The sequence below is a fragment of the Manduca sexta genome, unplaced genomic scaffold, assembly GCF_014839805.1.
Source record: "Manduca sexta isolate Smith_Timp_Sample1 unplaced genomic scaffold, JHU_Msex_v1.0 HiC_scaffold_1423, whole genome shotgun sequence".
NCBI lineage: Eukaryota > Metazoa > Arthropoda > Insecta > Lepidoptera > Sphingidae > Manduca > Manduca sexta.
This window is the reverse complement of record NW_023592286.1, coordinates 8,255-15,573: the sequence shown is the minus strand read 5'-3', so window position 1 is coordinate 15,573 and position 7,319 is coordinate 8,255. Positions and strand designations below refer to the sequence as shown.

Sequence of the window (7,319 nt, the reverse complement as noted above, 5' to 3'; positions counted from 1 at the left end):
GAGATTAGCCATTACTGCCCCGCTCCTATTGGGTATAGCGTGATGATATATAGCCTATAGCACTCCACGAACAAAGGGCTATCCAACGCAAAAAGAATTTTTCAGTTTGGACCGGTAGTTCCTGAGATTAGCCATTACTGCCCCTCTCCTATTGGGTATAGCGTGATGATATATAGCCTATAGCACTCCACGAACAAAGGGCTATCCAACGCAAAAAGAATTTTTCAGTTTGGACCGGTAGTTCCTGAGATTAGCGCGTTCAAACAAACAAACAAACAAACAAACTCTTCAGCTTTATATAATAGTATAGATAATTTTAATATTTGAATGTACCAACTTGCTAAGTCTGCTCACAGAGAAGAGTAATGTCTTTATAATGCCTTTTAGGAATGTATACTAGATAATAGCAGACCCGCGCCGCGTCAGACCACCGAGCAGGAGGACTTGCCGCTGATCTTGATGCACTCGTCCTGTTCGAAGGGCCCCTGGTCGCTGGCCGACTCGTATATGACGGTGCGCGCGGCCGACTCGGACGTCAGCCCCGCCGACGTCGAGCTCGACAGCGAGGCGGACGGGGAGGCGGAGAGCGAGGCGGAGGCGGAGGCGGAGGTGGAGGCGGAGTCGGCTCGGCCTCGCGTGGCGGCGAGGTCGGGGTGCGAGTGCTAGGGCGCCAGCGTGTCGGACACGTGCTTGAGCCTGGCGAGCAGGGCGGAGTTGCCGGCGAGCGCCTGCGCCACCTCCTCCTGCGCCGCCAGCAGCGCGCGCACGCCCGCGCCGCGCGGGCCCACCGCGCCCGCCACCGCGCCCGACACCCCCCCCACTCCCCCCGCGCGACCCGCTGCCGCTTTACACTGCGCTTTCTTCTCACATGGCTCCGCTTTAGATGCATTTAGCTAGAAATATTTGCATACATTATTGACGTAACCGTCTCTAATTTACAACATATTCGCTAACTGATGCCGCATTCCTCTCACCGTGGCCTGCGCGTCATTGACGGCGTCCCGAACTCGATGCTCCGCGTCCTGTAACCGGGCAGCTAAAGTGAGCAACTTCAGCTCCGTACTCGACACGTCCTTGTCTAGGATCTGGGTCTGCAGGTATACCGTCTGCGCTACTTTATACCTGGTGGTGACGAGAACACAATATGAATTTGTTAATGAATAAATTGAAATACCTACACAAACGATCGCAAATGGTAGTTACGTCCAGGTTAGTGTGTCGCGTGATATTGCCAAGTTTCCATTATTCTACTTCTTTCTCCTTCGTTCAAATGTTTTTATAATCGATTGTGATCACTTGCTATAGATTTGTTTTTTGACTCTTGGTTGTAAAGTCGTGCCAAATATTAAATTAGTATGATAGTGCTCTCACCAGTCAGCGATGGCGTCTGCCCGGGCGCGCGCGAGCGGCGCGGCGCGCTGCAGCAGGGTGCGCGCGCGCCGGCCCGTCTCCGCCACCGTGATGCGCTCCAGCACGTGGAACTGCTCGTCGTTGTCCGTCAAGCGAGCGCGTCGCGCGGTCGCGCACCAGGTGCTGCCACGAGTCGCGCAGTCTACACACAATTCACATACAAACTCATCGGTCCAAACTTCCAAATGTATAGAATAACGAGAGAGGTGTTATGAACTGACCTGTCCACGAGTGTTTTAGCCTTGAGATGCAGCTTGAGTTCAGTAGGGCAGGGCGCGAGCGCGGCGGCGGCGTCCCACTCGGCGCGCAGGCCCGGCCCGCGCGCGTGCCTCTCGCGCAGCGCGCCCGCGGCGGTCCGCAGCGAGCCGGCCTCGGCGGCGACGAGCGCGGCGGCGGCCGCCCAGGTCTCGGGCGCGGCGTGCGGTCGCGCGGGCGGCGCCAGCGCGGCGGCGAGCCCGGCGGCCAGGTCGAGGGTGCGCGCGGCGCCGTGCGTGAGGGTGGCGTGTGCGTGTAGCGCGTCGGCGCGCGCCGCCACCGCGCCGAGCTGCGTCGCCAGCAGCGCGCCCCACCGCGCCACGCACGCGCCGCACAGCACCGACGCCGCGCACAGCGCCTCCACGCGGCGCTTGATCACGTGGCCCACGCTGCACGCCGTCTGACACGCGCGTCGCACACACTCGTTACTGATTACTGACACTACTACCTCTCACATTATATTATGCTATTTCAACGAATAATAGCTTGCCTCGTTTATTGGTAAAACAATAACAAAACTAAATAACACATTACGCAATTAATAAACTGCATAATGCATACGAGTATATGATGCAGACAACAATTGACTGTTAAATACCTAATGTACAAAATTAAACAACTAATAATTATAAACTACAAGTATAGATATTATGAACTGACCTTAGCTTGACTAGCATCATTCTCCACGGAAACAATGTTAGGAAACACGGGGAATTTAGGTGGATCGGGCTCGGTGGGCATTGCGACGTTATTGTTGTTCTTGTTGAAGAGCATGAGCGGCTCCTCGGCAGTGGTGTCGGGGTAGTCCTTGCCCGGCGTCCCCTCGCCCACCTCCGACGTCAGGAGCCGCTCCCGGTACAGCAGGATCTGGGACTCCGCCACCACACTCGTCTGCTCGCAGATGTATGTCTGTAGGTGCTCGTATTTCTCGTCAGGCTTTAGGAACACCTGTCGACAAATGAACACAAATATGCTAAAGGATATAATAATACATTATGTCTCGTGTGGACCCCAGGGCCTCCCAGCTAGATATCACCATATGGCGTACATTTCTCGTTAAACAGCATGTTAGTACTATTTTATTTAAAATTGAAAAACAATTTAATTTCTCGTCCGTTTGAGACTTAACATCTAATATCAGGTGTTGAGATTAGTGAGGTAGAGTAACCATTAAATGATATTTCCACCACGACTACTAGATTTTAAATTTTAATTAATTTTGAAGTAGATTTGTAAAATAAAATAGTTGATATTAGAATAATGTCTGTTGTTTGTTGTGACCTCAATAAACACGTCTTAAGTAATGGGCATTTAGATTTTCAAACTACTCGCCAATTTGTTTATACGGGAATTGTTGAGGTTACACATTCTAATGGTTAGACAACGCGAAAGTGGCGCAATACGAGACGTTATGAGGTTTGAAGTTTTGGAACAAATTCCGTTTAGTGTTAATAATTATTTATGTTTCATAATGTAAAACTAGTTTTCTTATGTTTACGCGAATGTTAGACATTTAAATTAAACTATTTTACGGATTTTATCGCGGTTTTAATATATCCGTAAAATAGTTTAATTTAAATGTAAAACTAGTTTTTGGATTTTATCGCGGTTTTAATATATCCGTAAAATAGTTTTATTTAAATGTAAAACTAGTTTTTGGATTTTATCGCGGTTTTAATATATCCGTAAAATAGTTTAATTTAAATGTAAAACTAGTTTTTGGATTTTATCGCGGTTTTAATATATCCGTAAAATAGTTTAATTTAAATGTAAAACTAGTTTTTGGATTTTATCGCGGTTTTTTGCATTAAATTTTCGGCCGACGTTTCGAAGATTGCAGCAGATTGAAGACTTACATCTCGTTCTCGAGTATAGAGGGATGATTTTGCTTTTTGTGTGGTTATGTGACTGCATGGAGCATTACATTACTTCAAGGAAGGCCATTCGCCACGATATTCCACGCTTCGTGGATTTCTCAAGTTTGCGTCATGAAGACATAGATTTCTCATTTGTTTACGATGTTATTTATGCGTTTTCCGTTATCTGAGATGGGAATTATTTATTTATACCCAATGAAGATTTGATTACAATTTCCATTTACTTACGTATATATCGACGTTACCTTATTCATCTTATTTTATAATACTAAAATTGTGTATTATGTAGATTATTCGCCTGAATACTCAATTGTCATACAGAATGAAAATCGTAACTTCCCGATTTGATGCCAACCGGGAAGGTCTCTGACAACCCATAAAAACAAATAAACCGCCGCAACATGAAGCCGATAACTCGACAGCTACATGCAATCCTCGAGAAAGTGTTGCGTGCGGCGCCTCCCACGTCCCCGCGGGGCGGCCGGCTAACGAGAAGAAAGGCACCACATTTACCGCTTTACTAATATAAACTGTTCTATGCTTGTCTCCACTGTCCCGTCAGCTATGACGCCTTGTTGCATATAGAGTAAGGTACATAAATGTAGATATGAACAGTGTAATTCAAATACATGAGAATGAGCCACATTCGCTATAGATTCAGTACTGGTGTCGAGTATAAAAACCCAATATCACTATAGCCGACCCGGACATCAAACCGGAGACCTCAGCAGTGTCGCATACACAATACAACTACGCCAAGGTAGTTACAGAATAATGACACGTCGATGAAACGCAAAGCAATTCCACAAATTCGCTAATAAAGAGTAGTACACGAGCCGGCGCGGCGGCGCTCGGCGGTGTATTGTTTCCTAAACGAAACTAGGTCGCGACTCAAGCCGTAACAAGGTCTTGTGCAACCACCGTCTATAATTACAACAAGTATTATTGAAATGGCGTGCCTCCGGATTCCAGGCATGACTGCGTTAACTTCATAACAAACTTCGATATCGATACCTTTGTATACTATTTCACCGCATGCCTTATGAAAGATATAATCTCCGCCAACTGTACAGTGGAAAGGCTGTATACTACTGAGTAATGAGACAAGAAAGTCACTCGCCTGATCTTACTCGTGAATAATAAAAACACCAACCAGCTCTTTAAACTACAAAGTAGTATGTTATAGCATTGCATTGCGCTTCTAGAGTATTATATGATATGTTGCGTGAAACGCAGTAATTATATATGTATACTAGTTTCGAGGTCCTTCGAACCGGAACATGACAATGCTTACACAATACTGATTAACTGTAAATAATACTTACCTTTTGGCTAAATTCTGCATAAAAGAGAACTAGAGCATAGTTGATTCTCTGTTTATCTCTTAAGAGATATAGGTCTATTGTTATTTGTACTTTAAAACTAAAAATATCAAACAGAGGCAAAAATGTACCTATCACGTTTTCTAATTTTATCATAAAAATAGCATCCGAAATGTTATTAAAATTAAATATTGGAACACTAGCCGTGTAATGTCTCACTATCTCCCTTGCACACCCAGATGTAACTACAGTGATGTGTTTCATATATCCACTTTTTCCAGCAAATTGTACTTTCTACCACCATAAAACATTTATTTCTTTAAGCTTGTATATATTAACAACGAATCAATTATTACCAATCAGGTATTTGACTTATTTTTATCTATAACTTTTATAAAATATGTTATAAATTTTATATAAATTCTAAAATTAAAGAAATCATTGAAATCTGTTGAGAACTCCAAAGTTATAAGCCATTGAAATTGTTAGTAGGGGTGAGTGTTAAAAAAAGGGAAAGAGACGAAAAAGTAGTATGTGACGTTAGCGGGCATTAAGATGAGCCTTGAAAGAAAGAGATGCAGTGATATCCCCACTTCACGCCCATTCCTACACATAGCAATATTTAAAATTTGAATTATTGCGTCATTTCTTATCGGATTTTAATGCTGTTTTCTTTTTTGTACTAATTGCTGTTACATATAACAAAAATCAAACATAGTCAAATACCCTATTACAAAATGACTCACCTTTATACTGGTTGCTTTGTTCACATGGAATATGTGCATTGGTTTAGTGGAAGTCACAACCTGCACCTCAGAGAAGAACCTGTCGAAGCTCCATATCCTGTGTGGGTCCACCTCCAGCAACCCCGCCAGGAGGGGTGTGACCAACTTACGGAGCCCCACACTCAGCTGGCAGTGGGAGGGCAGGTCTCTAGCCCAGTCTATAGGACCATTCTCTGTTGTTTGTGTGCCCTGTATAATAAATAATAAATGTCTTCAAATCTATATTGAAGTTATGCTTTAAACTGAACTATCCTTTCTAGGAGAGTATAGCATAATTGGAGCAAACATTGAACAACATCCTTGAATCCCATATACCAGCATACCAACCAAAACGCGTAAGGCCTTTTTGGTGCATACAGGACCTTATCCTCTGGATAGCTTTAAAGAAGCAGAGGGAAACTCTTCACAATCAACTAGGATTTTGATGATTTCATTTTGTGTTGAGTGAAGTGAGAACAAAAAGCACTTACAGATATGACACCTGAGGCTTTCTTTGTGGTGATGTAGAACATGGTCTCCTTGTTCCTCCTACCTCCATATGGTCTGAAGGGCAACTGTCCAGTTGCAACATGATACAATGTCACTCCAATCGACCAAAGGTCAACAGTGGCCCCAAAACTCTTGCCCACCGGTTTTCTTAACACTGCCCTCTCATACATATCAGGGTGTAGGTACTCCTCAGTGCCATACAGCGATACAAACTGCTCCTCCTCCTGTAATTCCCTCGCAGCGCCAAAGTCTGTCAGCTTGTATGTAGTGGTGCCATCTTCATTTATATATTTCATAATGTTACCAGGCTTTAAATCTCTGTGCACCAAATTATTATCACGCAAGTGCTTCATACCAGCGGTGAGGTGTTCCAAAACCAGTAGAAACTCGTGCTCCTGGAGGCCGTACGTGTTCTCCGGATCGTCGAGGATGTTGAAGAGACTGCCGCCGGTGCAAAGCTCCATGACGATGACCTTGCCGCGGCCCTCCTGCTCCTCCTCGATGGCGAGCAGCTTCACGATGTTTTCGTGCTTTACCTTCTTCAGCACCTCGAACTCGCGCATTTGCACGTCGTGCGGCCGCATGTGACTCAGCTGGTTGAAGGTCTTCACCGCCACCGGCTCGCCGTTGTTCTTGTTGACGCCCTGGAACACCGCGCCCGTCGCGCCCTTCCCGAGCACGCTCGTCGTGCACCACACATAGTTCTCCGAGCCGCGCAGGAAGGACATTTTCGAAAGTTAATTTTACAACACTAATTCACTTTAGTCAGATATAATAAGTATACAAAATTTTAAATAATTTTTGCATGAATTATACGTAGCACAATATAAACCATTTTACCGTTAGAAGTAAATTATTATATGCTCCAGTTATAATTATATTATAATTATTTTAATTGTTCACGTTCACTTTTAACAATCATCAACATAAATGTTTTTAGATTTGACAGGAACTAATTTTGACAGCTCGCCAATGCCCATTGCCCACAGATTACCTAGAGAAGCTACACTCCATTGCCTATATGTATCAAAAACAATTTTACGTCAGATGGCTACGCCATCTATGAATGATAGGTGCTTTGCCTATGTATGTACTAATATAAAGTGGATATTTCGGTGGTTATGCGTAAAAAAATTCGTTATATGTAATTATTTCATTTCTTATACATTGTAGGAGATACA

The 7,319-nt window shown here is 44.4% G+C and overlaps 1 pseudogene; it reads right to left on the bottom strand.

The window, feature by feature from the left end:
- Window positions 1–256: 256 nt before the first annotated feature.
- Window positions 257–7,111, bottom strand: LOC119191376 (annotated as a pseudogene).
- Window positions 7,112–7,319: the final 208 nt, after the last annotated feature.